General features: G+C 39.0%; 1 protein-coding gene across 6 annotated transcripts in view; it reads right to left on the bottom strand.

Annotated features, from left to right (window-relative positions):
* Lingo2 (leucine rich repeat and Ig domain containing 2) overlaps positions 1 to 16063 on the bottom strand; it is a 1224968-nt gene extending 1208905 nt beyond the window's left edge. For 4 of the 6 annotated variants that reach the window (XM_087183798.1, XM_021252956.2, XM_021252954.2 and 1 more), the window contains exon 1: positions 11365 to 16063. The gene's annotated coding sequence lies outside the window, so the exon portion shown is untranslated. The other 2 variants (XM_087183800.1, XM_087183799.1) reach the window with 2 other exon arrangements.
* Between the last annotated feature and the right edge of the window lie 1698 nt (positions 16064 to 17761).

The raw sequence follows: 17761 nt of genomic DNA, 5'->3' as shown, positions 1-17761 counted from the left end.
AACACAAAACTATCAGGATTCCTTTTTTTAAAACATCAGAGAAAAACAGTGCATATAACCAAGAGAATCTCAGAAACATTAAGATAAAAAGCTATTACTGAAATAGGAAATAAAGTTTTGAAATCAGACTAAACTGTCTGCAGTCTTTTTTCCAGATACATGAAACCAAAATTAAAGATAAAAGTGCTGTGAGAATCTGACTTAAGTCAAAAACAGCTAGGAAAATGCTCCATCACAGCAAAATGAATGGCAGAAAATCTGATTAGACTCCGTAACATTGGCCATATAGAAATGCAGGGCAGAGATGAAAAACATAATTTATTTCCAACAAACTAGATTTAGACATAGAACGATAACCCCTTATACTATCAGTACACATGAAGAGTGGATCTCTCACAAGCAAACTACCATTAAATCAGTAACTATCTGATCTTTGAATTTTTCTCTGTCAGTGATGAAGAAAGTATCAAAGAATAAAACAATATGAGGGCTTAAAGAGGCCAAACCCTAAAAATAAAAAGCACAACACTGATCATTTTATGTAATAAATTATTTACATTTTATGTAAATTTATGTAATTCGAAGAGGGTAAAAACGTAGTTACACAGAAAAAAGAGGTGCTAAATAATGTTCAATCTCCATATAAACAACTACTCCAAAGTTATCAACCAGTCATCTATTACCATGTCCGTAAACATTAGTCTGATTTGTACTGTTAACTTTTTTCATAACCTATACAATGAAATTTACATTATTGAAAAAATTTGGGAAATTGTTTCAAAAGCCAATAAAAGTACAAAAGAAGAAATGAGTGTCTTAGATAGTTTTCTCCTGGCTGAGACAAAATACCTCACACCCAAAGTTAAAGGAGCAAATATTTATTTTGGCTCATAGTTTGTAGAGATTCAGCCCGTAGTCAGCTGGCTCCAAAGCAGGAGGGCAAGGGAGAGGGTTATCACAGGAGAAATAGTCCATGGCAGGAAAGCAGAGGAGAGCACATTGGCCCTCTTTCTGTTTCTTATATTTTATGTAGGCTGTCTGCCCTAGGGTGGATATAGCACTCACATCCTTAATCCCAATCAGAACTATGCCAAACCAATCAGTGGACTGATTTAGTAATCACACACCCTTGATCCCAGCATCAAACACTCTAGATCTAGCCACCTCTGAAAAGCCACCCACTCCATGACTGCATGAGGCTTTAGGAGGACATCTAGACACAAGCCATAAAAATGATTATCAAGTTCATTGGTTTGATTTTGCTTTTCTGTACATATTTTCCATTTAATTTCTAAAAAGTGACACACTTAATTGTGTTTAAGGCAATTTCATCAGTGCTTTATAATTTTATATATATATAATATATGGGACTGACTTCATTTATGAGAGTACTAAGTATATGTTTATTTTATACCTATAACAGACTATCATAATAAACTCCATGTAAGTCATGCAAGGCAGAAAAGCATTATTATCTCTATTTTACATATTAGAAAACTAACACTTCAAGAGATTAAGACATTGTTCAGTTCCAGTAACTAATAAATCAATGGCAGAGTCAGGATTTGAAATCAAACCTTTAAACTTTGAATCACTATATGCCATTTTCTTTGTCATGGGAAATAACATTATTATGGTTTTGGATGCAATTTAAAACTGTTTTAAAACATCATTTTTCAATTCATTCCAAAAATTTCAATAGTAATGATGTCAAAAATTATTTATAAAATAGGATAAGACAGAATTTTTACCCCCAGAATCACATGGTTCAAAAATGTCAGTGAAAAATAATAATATATTGAAAAGTATATATACAAGTAGCTTATAAAGTAAGGAGAGATTGCATTTTGTACAGAGCTTCTGCAATAGAAAATGATACTAGAGTAGTTTTTAAAGAATGAATGAGTCTGCACAAATGATCAAGCAAAGGCTATTTATTTCACTCTGAAGATCCCAATGGTGCAAAGCCATGGAAATATATTTTTGGAAAAAAAAAGTGGTGGTTTTAGTAGTAAGTACTGGAATATTTTACTTTTAAATGTTGTTTCTAACATCAAAAAAATAAGTGTGAATTGTTAATTCATTACCTCAATAATTTTATATCACAATTAGTACGTCTGATGTATCCATGTTCTTTCTTATCCCCAAAGAAGAGCTACAGGGAAAGATAGATGAATATCCTCCACAAAAAATGTAAAAATCTTGCATTGTTTTCTACCATTACTAGTGACAAAGTACCTGATTACTGTCCATATTCTAGAGCTATAATTTGAAACCACTGATTTCTATGGAATCAAACTTCACACACACACCCACCCCCTGAGCTTTAACAGAATCATTCAACCTTCTTTTATTCAGAGGGTAGCAATGCTTTTAGTTTATTTTTTCTAATCACTCTATAAAATCTACAGTAGGATCTCCAAAGAATGCATGAACAGAAGCTCCAGACCCCACAGAACAGTCATCCAATCTACTCTTTTGATAGTTACGGAGATCTGAGTACTTTTATAGGCTACGTGAGCACCTATAAATAACAATCAGAATTAATTTTATTTTGCATTTATTTCATCAATGCTGTTCATATATATTTTAAGTATAATTAATAAGATACATCATCTTTTTATTATGGTAATTATAAGTTTCTCTGCCAGAGACAGACTACATTTTATTGAAAGTTTATGTAGTATAGTATCTTATGAAAAGAATCTGGAACACAGAACCAACCATATATGCAAATGCTTCCTTAATATTAGCATCTACAAAAATAACATCTCTAGCTAAAATGCTCTTCAATGCTCTTCAATGCTCTCCATTGACTGCAATCAAAATATTCTTGAGGAAAGGAAGGTCAGTGGACTACCATCAAAGTTAGGAAGAATGAGATATGAAAAAAATAAAAATTATAAATAAAATAATGTACAGAAAAACAGTATAATCTTCTGGAAGCTTCAATGTGCAGTGATATACAATGTCTTGGAGTAGATATTTTGAAGGTGATGTATCTAAAGTATGGGTAAAGGGACTAGATGGTTAAAGTCCTTCATAAAAAGATGCAAGTGGCACAATCCATAACCGATATGCTGTGATCCGTATCTCTTAGAAACACTTCTTTTAGGGAGTTTGGAGGTGAAATAGTTTCACGACACAGTCCAAGCTGGCTTTTGAACTAGCTGTGTACATAGTCCCAGGTGGTCTCAAACTTGCATCATCTTGCCTTAGCCTCCATAGTGCTAGAGTTACAGGAGGAGACAACCACGCCTAACAAGTCACATCTAATGCAGTTATCCCAAATTTGACACGAAAATAAACTCTTCACTGGTCTCTACCAAGAATTTAATCATACTAATCACACTAACATCTTTGTGACTTTGCTCAAAATTTTGAGGTCACAGGAAGCACTGACAATGTAGAGTACAACATTGTAACTGAAACATTCCATTTGACATCAATCTTCCCAAGTCTGTTCTGTCTAGCCACTAAATCTTCCTTTCTACTCATTGCATGTCACTGCTCTCTTCTTTAATTTCCTTTGGAATATTATTCCCTACTTTGTGAAAACCTTAAGTGCAAGGGAGCCCCTGAAAGCTTCTTTAACAGGTATGACTAAAAGGTACAGCAAATGTTTAATTTTTTAAAAAATTACAGTATAAGACACCTTGTAATTTCACTAAAAATAATTCCTCCTCGCTTTCAACACACTTTAATTGCACTGTCGTGGCTGCCTCAATATCCTGTAATGATTACAAATTTGTACCTTTTCATGGTCACTTTGATTCTCTGGAAGAGCCAGAAGTCACACGACAAATCTTTTCAATTATTTTAAATGAATAATAAAATTAATTTTAGTAAATTTAGATTTAGTACTAATAAAATTATTTTTAGTAAATGTATACATTTGTGCAACCATAAGCAATATCCAATTATAGAATAATTCCATCACCCCAAAAGATTCTTCATACTCTTTCACCATTACTCACCATCATCACTTCCAGTTCCAGGCAAACACTAATCCACTCTCGAATTCTACAGATGTGTATTTCTGTACATCTCATTTAATAGAGGAGTACAATCTATTGTCTTTTGTTTCTGACTTATTTCATGCAGCATAATATTTTTAAGATTTATCTAGATCTTAGCATGTATCAGTATTTCATTCCTTGTTATTGCTGAATACTATTCCACAGTACAAATATACCTTATTTTGTTTATTCATTGAATAGGTGACTTATTGTGGAAAGGTTTTAACTATAGATATGACTTTTTTAAAAGATACAAAGCATTCAAATTTTCTATTTCTCCTTATCTGCATATAATGTTATCTTTACAGATTCATGACAGCATTTCTGAAGATAAATTCCCAGAAGAGGAGCTTAAAGCTAATTACTATTAACATTTATTACTTAATAGATGAAATAATAATTATTTAAATTGCACTCTATATGGGGTTAAACAATTTATTGTAACACCAATTTTGTGTGTTTGTGTGCTTTCTAACTCTATGACCAACACAGAGAATCTACTGATGTTTTCATTTTGTCCCAACTCATAGCAAAGACTCTCTTACCACTGTTTTAATTTGCATTGCTGTGAGAGTATATATTTATTTTTCCATATTATACTCAGTATCATCCATTGGCCTCCTCCTTTATGAATCTTTCCCTGGCCCCTTGTACTTCAACCTTCTCTGAATCAAACTGCCTGATGATGTAACTCTCACATTGTCACTGTGGATCCTTCTAATGACAGATATTTAACAAGCAGTTTTTGAATGAAGTGGTAGTCTATTTTGTTTTCATTGTATTAACTTTGGCTTTCTTTGCTCAACAAGATCACACAATTCTTAAGAATAAAATCCAGTTGTTATGCGCCATTATATTCTGAATATCAAACAGAAAATTATTTAACATTAATAAATGTACACATATTAATTGATGTGAATTTAGCTAAGACAAAAGCTAGGGTTTTTGTGGTACCTGCAAGTAAAATTAAGTAAAAAGAAATATTTGCAATCTATAATCATATGCTTCACCAACAGGTGACAGTCAAAGCATATCCTCTAAAAGATTGTGTTCTTTCTCGTACATGCTCTCTTTCTGTGTGTGTATGTGTGTGTCGGGGTGTGTATGGATAGAACATATAAAGTACAGCATATACAGAATATATAATGAATATAAATACATTCTAAAGAATATAAATGCATTATATCTATATAATATGCAGATATAAATACATACAGTGTAACATATATAAAGTGTGTGTGTGCATGCATGCATGCACTACAATCCAGCAAAAATTGCTAGGAAGATAAAGGTACTTCCTTTTGAAAAATGAAACTCATCATTTTTAAATCAACACTTATCTCAAGGAACTGTTGGTGGTTCTTCTGGTACATCAGGAGTAATACAGCTTTATGCTAATTATTTTCCTTCATATTGGCTACTAGATAGATACGTTGTAGCTAACCATAGTTACACTAAAATACAATGAGACTGTACGAAGACATAAAATCCTCTTATACAGTCCAATTTAGAATCCATTTCAAAAACTCCACAGAGCTACACCTAGATATTGAAATGTGGTAGAATCTGAGATTTCTGCTATAAAATTTGGTTATGATTTTGTAAAGGTGATAATTTTCTGTACAGATAAGTTGGTATTATGTTCTGTATATCTTCAACAACCACAAAAAATGTAATTAGTTTTCTAGCTTAGATTCCTAGGTTTGCATTTAGTCTGATTTTATAGAAAAAATGAAGGCACATTAACAATGGCACCAAAACTGTAGGGAAGGAAATAACATTGCGGAGGAATGTTATTATACTTGTAATCATAAAGATAGGGCATTTTAATATTAACTAGTAATACATTAAGAAAAGCAAAAACTTGATTCTAGTTTCAGAGACTAGCAACCCTTATATTTTATCAAAAATTATTTAATTATTTCAATGGTGCTCTTAAATTTTTGTCTAAATTGATGAGTCATTTAGGATCTACCACTTTCTTTAGAATTCATTTGATGAACATAAATTATAAGTAATACTGGCATTAAAACCACTAAAATAAAATTGGACAAATAGGCTGATAGTTTTCTTAGGTAAATTCTACTATAAAAACTGAGGCATTAGATTTGTGTTCAACTTCATAGTTTAAACCACTGAACCAACCTGGTGCAAGCTAAACCTTTTTAAAGCGCTCATAGAAATGGGGTAATTTGCCAGGTGTGGTGGCATACTCCTCCAATCCCAGCCCTCTGGTAGCATGAGGCAGGAGGATCCCAAGTCCTACCCCACCTGATCAACTTACCGACCTAGCAAGACACTGTCTCAAAGTAAGGGGAAGAAGGCTGGGGACTGGCTCAGTGTGAATGTCCTGGGTTCGAACCACAGTACCACAAAAAGAAACAGAGAGGAATGGAAGACAAGACAAAAGAAGAGAAACCAGGTAACTTATCTGCCTGATATAATGAAAGTAATGATAATTGTTATCTATGCCATATTAAGTATACACAAGAACAAAAATGTACAATTGTTAAAAGCAGGAACTCCACTAAAACTTTACTATTAAAATAAACTGGGGGGCTGGGGATTTAGCTCAGTGGTTTTAAGGCCTGCTGCGTAAGCACAAGGACCCGAGTTCGATCTCCAGTACCAAAATAAAAGTAAAAATAAAAATAAATTTTACTCTACTTTGCCCTTGGCCCTTCTTTGTCCTTACAAATCACAAATTTTTGTAATATTAATTTGGACAAGTCATCTCCAATACATACATATTAATTTAAATTTCATTTTCATGACACCTATTAATAACTCATCCAGAAAAAATCCTCTTATCAAAGGCATATGAAGATCTAGTCAAAGTCTTACCAAACTGTTATATCAGTTTTACAGGTATTCTTTAAATACATTTCATTTCTTCTATCAAATATTACAATCCCTGATAATTACATGGCAACTTAAAGGGATTTTCTCTTTTTCTGATGCTTAAATTTAGGTGTGATCAACTATTAAACACAGAAATAGAGTGCATCAATATAAATTCTTCCACTGTATAGAAATTAATACTGAACCTTAGGAAAATGAGAGCTCTTGAAAAGTGACACTGGTAGCCACAAGAAGCATGAGTAGAATTTATATTTCCTGATGTTAAACCCAAAGGTTTTACTATTCATTCATGCTGCCTTTTGGTGAGTAACTCTGAGTTAGTCTCTCTTGGGAGATTTTTTTTTCCCCCAGTACAGAGGATTGAACCCAAGAGTGCACTATCAGAATTTTTTTTTTTTTTTTTTTTTATTCAAGGTCTCACTAAATTGCCCAGGCCAGACTCAAACTTGCAATCCTTCCACCTCAGCCTTCCTCAGGACTGGGACTACTGCCATTCACCATGAGGCCAAGCTTTGGGGGGAGATTTTTGACACCAGGATTTTCTGTAGGGGACATTTAAGAACCATTTAGTGATTGTACCCATTGAGTGACACCATACAAAAAAAGAAAGAAAGAACAGAAAAGACAGCATTTACTAAAGGCTTCCCTGGAGTTAATGTTTCCTAACATGAGCTATCAATTTCTAAAAAAATTTACATTGACAAGTGCGACTCAACTATTTGATTATCGTACTTGATTACACTGACCAGTTTAGACATGGAAAAATATTAACCACATGAAAATAAATCACTGAAAGTAGAAATGTACCATGTTCCTAGCAGTCCATCCATCTCCAGTGCCTAACTGTCCATCCTTCTATGTCTCCCAGAAACCAAAGCCAGTGGAGTTGCAGCCAGAAGCAAGACACACCTACAGCATAAGAGAACAATTAACTGATGACTGAGATTCCCTAAAAAAGCCAAAAACACAATCTAGTGGGGCATTTTGCATATAAAATTGAAAAATAAATGTGACCAATTATCTCCTATTTAAAAATAAAGGCTGATAACCCTAAAAAAAATTACAAATTAGTATGGGTTTTATTCTGAAGGAAATATTTTAAAGAAGGAAAAATGGAAGATTTTTTTAAAGGGATAACAAAAAATGATGGTTGAAAGAATAAATGAGAGAGGAAATTGCAGTCAGATAGGTAAGGCCGGGCCTGACTCTTAGGATTTAACCTGTCTCTCCTATTCTTTTTATTTCCTTATCAATTCTCTTTCAACACTCAATTCCTTTGCTTTCAGGAAAATTAGTATTTTATGTTTAGATTTTTAAACTTATTATCAAAGAATATGGTGACAAATCTCCTCGTCAAAATTATAAACAGAGTACCCAGAGGTTGGCTGAGAACTGTAAAAGAGGAAAATGTTGTTGTAAAATTAGAAAATTGATTTTTTTTCAATCTAGCATGCTGCCTTATGGATAAAAAGCAACCAAACTGAAGAATGTGTAACTGACAAGCCTGTTTGCATATAGTGACCTCCTCTCCTTGTATTACAGGAAAACATTTCCACCTAGAGTCCTTTCACTGAATATCTGGAGAGCAAATGAAATCAACCTTAATGACTACCAGAGCCAGATAATAATCAGTTTTTCATTGAAGCACCAAGTCAACTAATTTGTGACAATTTTCTATCACTTCTTATTCTTGACATGAAGTTTCAGAGATTCAAATGGTTTTTAGGTTCACAGCATCCTAGAACTGTATTTCAAAGTTTGGTCTATTTTAAAATTCATTTATTAGAGAAAATAAAATTCTTTGGAGATAGAGTCCTAAAACTGAACTTGAAATTACAAACCAGTCTCACTAGTTTGATTCAATTAAATGTCAAGAAACACAGTCTCACTTAAGCATGATATACACAGATTGTGAACACTGGCAGGTCCCCTGTTGGTATCAGAAGTATGTTTTAGAGACAAATGAGCCTTTAATATCTAGTTGCCTTAGTTAGCTATTCAACGAATAAGTGATTTATGTCTATATATTCAGACAACTAGATTTAGATGAGTAACATTTTTCACACCATGAAATTTCTAAAACAATGTATTTTAAGACCTAATCATCCTTTGAGGGACTTCAGTATATATATTCTTGCTTTGCCACAGAGCTCTATCCAAGGTAATGCTTAATGACAAACTTACATAAATCTTTTCTGAGTTGATGTTAGGTTATTCTGGAGTTTAAAACATCAATGAATTGTTCTGCTTTGGTTTCCACTAAATTACAACTGTTATGTAAAAATATGAACTTAACTTAATCGATAAGTAATGGATGCCCTCCACATAAATGATAACCAAACCACTTCATCCATTTAATTTAAATATTGAAGATAGAAGGACAGGACAGTATCTCACACCAAATCTTACTCGTTTTCAGCAGGATGCCCATTTTTTTCTTCTTCACACTGTATTCCAGCTGTACTGGAAGTAATACACGCTCCTAGGTGATGATGACAGTACAAGGAAAAACATCTCCTTCTTTGAAAATGTTAACCACCGTTTCCCATTTCAGAAAAAAATATATTTCACTCTTCCAGCATGTGGCACAATATTTGACAACTGCTGGATCTTGGCTTTTATTCAGTATTCCTAGAATATTCTACAACCCATTGTATTTTTGGTCACCTTTCAGTATTATTTTGCAAGACATCTAATATCACAAGTCGTGTTTGTTAATTGCCATCTTTACAGGATTCTAGAATTGCATTATAAAGTGTAAAATCATCACACATGATGTATGACATGCACAAACAGAACAACACACTTTTAAAAAGCACACACACTGCTGTTGTCTGACAGACACCAAGTAATCACAGCAAACAGGCACAATGCCCACCTTTTTTTCTAAGGCACAACAAACATATTCAGTGACCACCGTGCCTGGGTAGTAAGCAGTACTAAGCAGAGATGAAATCTGTTAGTGGCTGGAGCAAAGTGAATAATGTCAAACACTGTGAAATGTGAAATTAGACTTCATCAAATAATCTGAACCTAAGGCCGTTTCCTGGCTTTAACCCTCCTTTCCCACCTCCCACCCACCCCTCCTCACCCCACACACACAAGCTTAACTTCATCCCCCTTTCTCCCCTGAGGTTCCGGCCATGGCTTCCTTCTCCCCTTTTCCCCCTCTCTCTGTCTCTGCAAGTCTTGCAGCAGCTTTGCTCTCAGAGCCAAGCCCTTGGGTAAAGAAATCTGTAAAATGCTGAATGGGGAGCCTTCACCATCAGGTGAAGAGGAAGAGGGTGTGGTACTCTTTTTTTTTTTCTCCACCACACCCCATCCCTGGAGTCTTACACTTCGGCCAACTGCAGCTCAGAGGGGACACAGCAGGTCCCCTTGCTCACCTCGAGCAGCCCTGACCAGACCAGCCACCTGGCGCGCTCAGCAAGAAAAAAAAGAAAGAAAAAATAAATAAAACTTCCCTTAAAGCAAGCAAATATTCAAGGGAGGCGGGCGAAACAGGGAGTAGTTAGAATACACAGTACCGGGAGCACCACGGAAACAAGGCACCTTTCGAGGCAGACCCTATAGATCTGCTCACCGCCCACTCGCTCCCACCTGAGCGATCCGCTGAGAATTTGCAGAGACCCGGGGTGGGGTCAGGAAGGAGCGGAAAGAGGATGTTACCTCCCGGGGCTGCCCTGAGGGCGCCGACGAGAAGGGCATCCTTGAAGTGGCTCCAGCTCAGGGCACACCTTTCCGGGGCTCAGCGGGACTCGGACCCGCGTCCCCGAGGCGCAGCGCGCTTCGGGATTCCGACTCACGTCCTCCGACCCAGCTGCGCTCCCTCCCCGTCGGCGCCGGCTCTGCCACCCCGCGGGCACGCTCGCTCCCGGTCCTCGCCCCGCCGCCTCCCGGAGCCCCCACACCCACCGCTCCGCGGCGCCCGCTGGGAGCCTCTAGCGGAGGCGAGGGGAACCGCACCGACCCGAGGCGCCCGGGCTCCGACGCCGGCTGCAGGGCGCGGGCCGGGCGGGTGCGTGGGTTCCACGAGCCCCCGGTCAGCCGGCCGAATGCCGCCGCCGCCCCCACCTGCCCACCTGCGCCAGGCTCACCTGCCACCCGTCCTAGCTGCTTTCCCGGTGTCCACAGTTCCCTATAGCAACGAGGGGGTGGGTCTGCAGTGCTAATGGGGGAAAAAAATTTCAGAGGGAAAAAAAAAACCCACGCTGTGAAGCAGCCTGGACAAACGAAACGACTTAACCCGACACAAATTGCCAATAGGTTTCAAAAAGTGTGAGGACGAGGCGCTCCCTCTGGCTTCCGGCCTCTCCGGTGGGCGCTAGCAGCGCCGCTCCTCTCCAACCGGCGCCCCAGCCGGGCTGTGCAATTGCGTGGCGACCCCTGGGGGGCACGTAACTCGGCTTAACCCCTACAGATCCCCAACGTCTCCTTGTAAGTTATTCTCCTCGGAAGTCTCAAGCTTCGATTTAGCTCTTACCTTGCGGCGCTGTTAATTCTCCTTCATGTCCTTAAAATCCAAAGCCGAGGCTGCGACGCACACAAGTCCGGAGCTGTCCCTGACTTCGCCGCCGCGGCGGTGCCGGCGCTTCCCGGCTGAGGGGCGGAGAGGGGCGGGCTGCTAATAAGCCCTCGCGTTGAGGCGCCTCCACACCTCCTCGCCGGCGGAGACGAAGACGGGGACAACCTCCTGGGCCCCGGGGGCCTCTGGTCCCTGCTCAGGCAACTTGGCAGTGCATTCGGTCTCCTCCTGGAGCCCCACGAGCACGTCAGGCGAGAGCCCGGCGGGCGGCAGGAAAGACGCGGAGAGTCTCGGGGCGGCCGCTCCAGTCTCCTGCACTCCAAACTGCCCTCCGCCTTTTCTCCTCTTAATTTGGAAAATGTACTCTGTTCAGATTTGGTGGGGAGCGGGCGGAGAGGTGCGGTTCAGCACCGCGTCTTCCGGGCAGCCAGGGCACTGAGGCGTCTGCGCCGCGGAAACTTTGAGCGGAGGCAGTGGCGGCCAAACGCGACGGGCGCCAGGTGAGGAGGCTGCGAGCAGGCGGCTACCAGGAGCGGGAACACCGGGCGGGCGACGGGATGCTGAGTCCCGGCGGCCCCACTCTGAGCGTGGTGCGCGCACACACGCGCGCGCGCAATAGCGCACGCGCGCCCGGCCCCGCGCCGTCTGCCCCAGGCCGGTGGCCAGGGGTAGAGGCGGAACGGGGGCGAGGGGGGGTGTTCCCACCAGAACGTAGACGACGGGGAGATTCAATCACTGCTCACTAGTTAATGGATTGGTGCCTTGTAGTTTCACCTTGCTCTCCAGTCCCTTCGGCCATCTGCCCCGGTCTGCCCTGCTAGGCATCTGGAACCCCTGGCTTTTTCCTTGAGGCCAGCTACTCTCCCGGAACCCTGCGGGAGGTCGCCGCCTAAAGATGAACCTCTTCCCTACTAATCTTCCGAGGCCACCTGCCCCTTCCACGCAGGAGAAAGGACGTGGCAGCGGGCGGCTCACTAGGGGAGCCCAGAAGCTCCCCGAGGTCTTTCGAGTAGAGGAGCCCAAACGTTATTTTCTGAAAAGAATCCCCGGTCAACCCGCCTTTTTTGCGCACCCCCTCTAGTAACATTTTTTTCCCAGGGAGTTCCTGAAGCTCGGTTAGATGTCGGTAAAGATCTGCCCAGGGACTTGTGATGCCTAGCTTTTGGAAGTGAACTAATTTAGGATCTACGCTTATATTGTAAACTGGACGGTAGCAGGTGAAAGACTCAGCTGGAGAAAGGGGAGGGATTAAGAGTCTGGAGGCCCAGCCCCTTTCGCGGCCATTTCCAAGGTTTGGCACCAGCGGTAGCAAGCTTCTGTCCCAACTTCGTACTCTTCCCTCGATGGCCAGCCAAGCGATCGATCACTGGATGCTGCATAGCTGGGGGCACCCTAAGTCAAAGATACGTCCCTCTAAGCAGCACCCCAGGACCGTCCACAGCTCCCTGGAAAGGATCCTCCCAGTGGGAGTTTGCCTTACCCGGACTGAGCAGCAAGAAATAATTGTTCAAGGGAAGTAAACTTTGGGCCATTTGTGCGTGTGCATGTGTGTATGTTTACCACGATTCGCCTAGGTGCTCGGCGCAGACTACAACAGCGCTGTGTTACGCTGCCTTCCCAAGTACTTGACAGACCGAGGATTGCTGAAGGGTTTTCTATTTGGGGCTTCGCCAATCTCCACAGTTTGGGACCAGGCGGCCGAAGAGGCAAAGTGGTGCTGCGTAGAGGTGGCGCTAGGTTCCTTCGCCTGGCGCGGCCGATTCAGCGAGTTCTATCCTTGCAGCTCCTCCTCCAAACCTGGGACTCCTGCAAGTAGGAAGTCGGCTGACTTCCCGCTGGAGAGCACCGGGCGTGGACGCTGAACGTGGAGTTGCGGAGTGCAAAAACAGAACTGGAGGATTTAGTAGAAAAAATTGAAACATGTCTCTGTAAGAGCTCTAGCACCGTCACTAGCAGTTCGGAAAACCGTTACAGCCTTCCCAGGTGAACGTTGCAGGTTCCAGGGCAGCAGACCAGTCTCGACAGGCCAAATCTGAGTTACAGGAAAGAGTTTAATTTTGGATTTTGTAAGAGCGGAACCTGGCAGAAGCACTGACCGGAAGGAACTGTTGATGTTCAGGGTATTGGATTCGTGCAGACTGCTCCGTGGAGCGAGCGATCCGCTGGCGACTCCCTCTCACAAACTTGGTAGGCTGCTCGCTTAGGGGGTCGGAGTGTGGGTGTCCAACAAGCCCTGTCTTTCCTCCGGAGGCAGTTAAGGGAATAGCTTGAAGCCAAGCCACCACGGAACGTGCTTGAAGGAAAAGTGAACAGTGACTTTGGTGGTGAGATGCTTAGTAATAAAAGGGGCAGGTTTCTGTGTCTATTAGTTTTCGAAGAGCAACTTTTTTTTTTAAGGTTTGATATCCCAAGATGTATTACGGGACAGACTCTGCAGAGTTGCAAAGAGGATTTTCGGCAGGTATTAATCTGTAGGTTGTTGGTTTGACCCAGGGTTTTATGCTACTTTGAGTTTTTATTTCTAATCAATAAAGGGCTGCTCTGTTACTAAAGTGGGAATAAGGATTGTGATAAACTGCTTCCAACCAAAAGTCATTTTAACTTACGATTTCTGATTACATAACACTATCATTTAACAGTAAAATATTGAGGTAGACAATTAGACATGAATTGAAGGATTGTCATCAAGAAATTCACTTGGTGAAAGAAAAACCAAAATTTACAGCAGAATTTTTCTCAAAAAGCTTCTGGCTTCAAATTCCCTTCATGATGGCTCTTAGTCTGTAGACTTCTGTCTCCTACTAACTCTTCTCTTTAAATAAATAAACATAGGTAATTTGTACATTCATTAACTTTAATATCCGAAGGGTGCTTTATAGTGCTTGGGAATGTTTTTACAAGATATGTAGGCAGCACTGTTAACCAATAGCATATTATATAAAAGCCATGTAATTTTGGACTTTCTTCAAGAAGCATTCACTTACTCCTCTTGCAAAAGTGCAATTCCTGAAATTTTTGAAAAACTAAACTCGCATTTGTTACACAAATAATGAGGATAGAAATTACTCTCTTACCCTCAGTTTTCACACTTTACTTTCCTAAGGAAAAATAATTTGCAATAAACAAAGTCAACATCAGGATCCAAAGATCCGCTCCATTTCTTGTGCCCTACATCTATTACAGAATTGAGAAGAAGCTATTGAAAAATCAAAAGTACTGTCAAATCCAAGAGCCTTTGGAATCCTCCCCACACACCAAATTAAAATAACTACTGCATGGTTCTAGTGTTTTGTTTTTCCATAATCTTGAAGAAGTGCAAATTGAAGTAGGCTTATATAATATCCCTTGCAATGAGACTACCTTGAACCTTTTATTTCTTTAAGATTAGTACTTTATAAAATGTATTTTCAGGATACTTTTTGCTTATCTGAAGGATAGCATATCATCTCTTGATGAAATGGTTTACTTTAAAGTCATTATTTGTTTACTGGTATGCTTTATCCACCTCACTATAAACTTTAAAAGTAGGGGTGGAGTCATATATGTAGTTGTTCCCCAATATAAAGTACAGAATCTAATACTGTATAGAATAAAACAGATGCATACAATGAAGGAAAATAATAATGAAAGCAACTATTTATTGAGTAATAGCAATGTGATGCTATTTATGTACATTATCACAGTTGATCCTTTATAGCCTTACATTATAGGCAGATGCAAATTTACCTAAGATAATAAAAAAAATTTTGCCATACTTACATTAGCATGGAACCAATATCCGCCTGACTCTAAAAGCTGCACTGTTAACTATTTTGCTCAGTTCAAATAGCCAGGCAGCACATTTGTAATTTTTCAAGATTAAAGGGAATTTATATTTTTTAATGCTTTTAAAGAACATGGCAAATATTAAATAAGCTCTTTAGGTTTATGCAATCTGGTCAATATATAGGTATAGGAACACTGGAAGAGTTTCATTCTCTTACTGTATTAAAATATGATAGTGGATTTGTGGCATTGTTACCATCAATATTAAATGCTGAGTTGCAAGTTTTCTTGAAGAGAAGTCACACCATAAAGAATTTATGATTACAGAAAACTTCTCATTTTTTATTTCAAGTTGATATTCTTTTGTGAAAAAATAGAAGAGAATAGTATTATAAAGTTTCAGTTACGTAAAATGAACTCATTCTAGAAACATGTTGTACAACATGTATCTATAGTTAACAATAATGTCATGTATACTAAACTTTTGTTGAAGATGAATCTCATGATAAGTGTTATTACCACAATTTTTAAAACAGTAAGAGCCCTGGAACATGGATGATATTGAATAGGAACATGCCATAGAAATGTAATTGTCATTTCCAGTACCTTGTATTACAAACTATATTTAAAATCAAATATTATGGTACAGATAGAATGTATCTATGCCACAGGAGACTATGCTGCTATAGGACAAGAATAAGGAAGTTCTTTTCATGTTGATATGAAATGTTTTAGGTAAAAATAACAAGGTACAGCAAGGTGTTTCAGCCAGATATTAATAAAACTGGTTGAGGTTGCAGGGTAAATAAACAGATGGGATCAAGGGGAGACATAAAAATTCTTATGTTTTGTTTTGTTTTGTTTTTGATTTGAGGACCATGTGAAAGTTTTACCTTTTAAAAGAAAAAAAAGAATATTTTGAGAAGTTGTATAGAAAAAAGAGAATAACAGGCATCTCTTTAAATTTTTAAAGGTTAAAAACAAAAAGATGATTAGAAGGTGTTCAAGAACATGCCCTGAAATTTGTTTAGTTACTCACTCCCTTTACAAGAGAGAGACCTTGTGAAGTGTCCTTGCTTGGCCTACTGTAACAAAATGCCATAGCCCGGGTAACTAAAATGGCACAAATTTACTTCTCACTGTTCTGGAGACTGGACTAAAATCAAAGCACCAACAAATTTGTTTCCTGGTGCTGAGTCTTCATTTGGAAAACAGATGCCTTCTAACTAGGTCTTCACCTGGCTTTTCCTCATTATGTGCACAGGGGAACAAGGTAGGAGGTGAAGAAGAATGAATGAGAGCTTTGTACTTCATTTTGTGAGACAAAGGATTCCCTTATAAGGGCCACACCCTCTGACCTATTAACCCTAATGATCTCCCAAAGTTCTCACCAAATCTCTTCCAAATACCACTACATTAGAGTTTACAACTTCAGGATGTGAATTTAGGGAAGAGAACACAGCATTCAATGCATAACAGGAGGTGACAAGTCTAATCTCCTTGTCAGGTGGCCTATCATGGATTAGACTAATGGTTACTAGGAGGAAGAGGTCTGTTATTGGAGGCATTTACTAGGATGTCTCTCGTTTAGAACTACTTGGAAGGAATAGAGTCAGAGTCTATGAGGAATGACTTCCTGGAAAATGTCAGATAGGTTGTGTAATTTTGGATTATAAAATGTAGATGTTTTATAATTGGAACCCTACCCACTGTGTGAAGAACCACACATACCTTACTTAGAGATACATATTCTGAGTTACAGGAACATGTGTAATACAGAAAAAGAAAGATGAACAGAGCTGTTATTGATGAACTTTTATTTGATTCCTTGAAATTACTCAGTTTATCTTGATCCTTTTTATGGTTTCTGATTTATGGCAGTCTGTTTTTAAAATCCACTCCTGTACAATAGCTAAAAAGTTTCTGGTTTAATTCCTATAATAACACACTTTTGCTAAACATCTTTTAGGTACCAGACATATCCTAAAATAAACAAATTAATTGACTCATTTAATATTAACACCATCCATTAGTCATTATCTTCATTATATAGTGGACCCTCAAGTTAAGACCAGCCTGACATATGAACAACTTGGGTTAATTAAGCTAATGGAATATTCATCTGCCTCTTGTTATCTATAGCATGTACCCAGGTAAACATCCAGATCTCAGCTGTATTGACATAGTTACAACCAGCCCTCAGTAATGGATCAAGTTCATAAGTCATGGGTCCACTGTATAAGTAAGAAAACAGTTACAGAAAGGTCAAGTACTTTTGCCACATCTCTTTAGCTGCTTACATGGTAGAGACAGGGTTTGAACCTTGTTTGTCTAAATACAGAGCCCGAAGTTTTAAAGTCACAAGAGAGTTCTATTTTTGATATCAAACCTATAAGAATAGGAATTTGGCCTTGCTGTTAATTACATTCTGCTCAAGCCAAAACTGTGCATAGACAGTGGACAGGGAAGTACAAATGGCAGTAAAAATAACTAAAACTCCTATGTGCCTATGTGCCACCTATTGTACTAATTGCATAATATATATTTTCTTATTTAATTTTTACAATTCCATGAATTAAATAATATTACT

The sequence above is a fragment of the Heterocephalus glaber genome, unplaced genomic scaffold (assembly GCF_053883595.1).
Source record: "Heterocephalus glaber isolate CG9 unplaced genomic scaffold, H.glaber_assembly_v1.0 deba00001481, whole genome shotgun sequence".
Classification (NCBI taxonomy): Eukaryota; Metazoa; Chordata; class Mammalia; order Rodentia; family Bathyergidae; genus Heterocephalus; species Heterocephalus glaber.
Note: the sequence above shows the minus strand (reverse complement) of the source record. Positions and strands in the feature narration are given on the sequence as shown.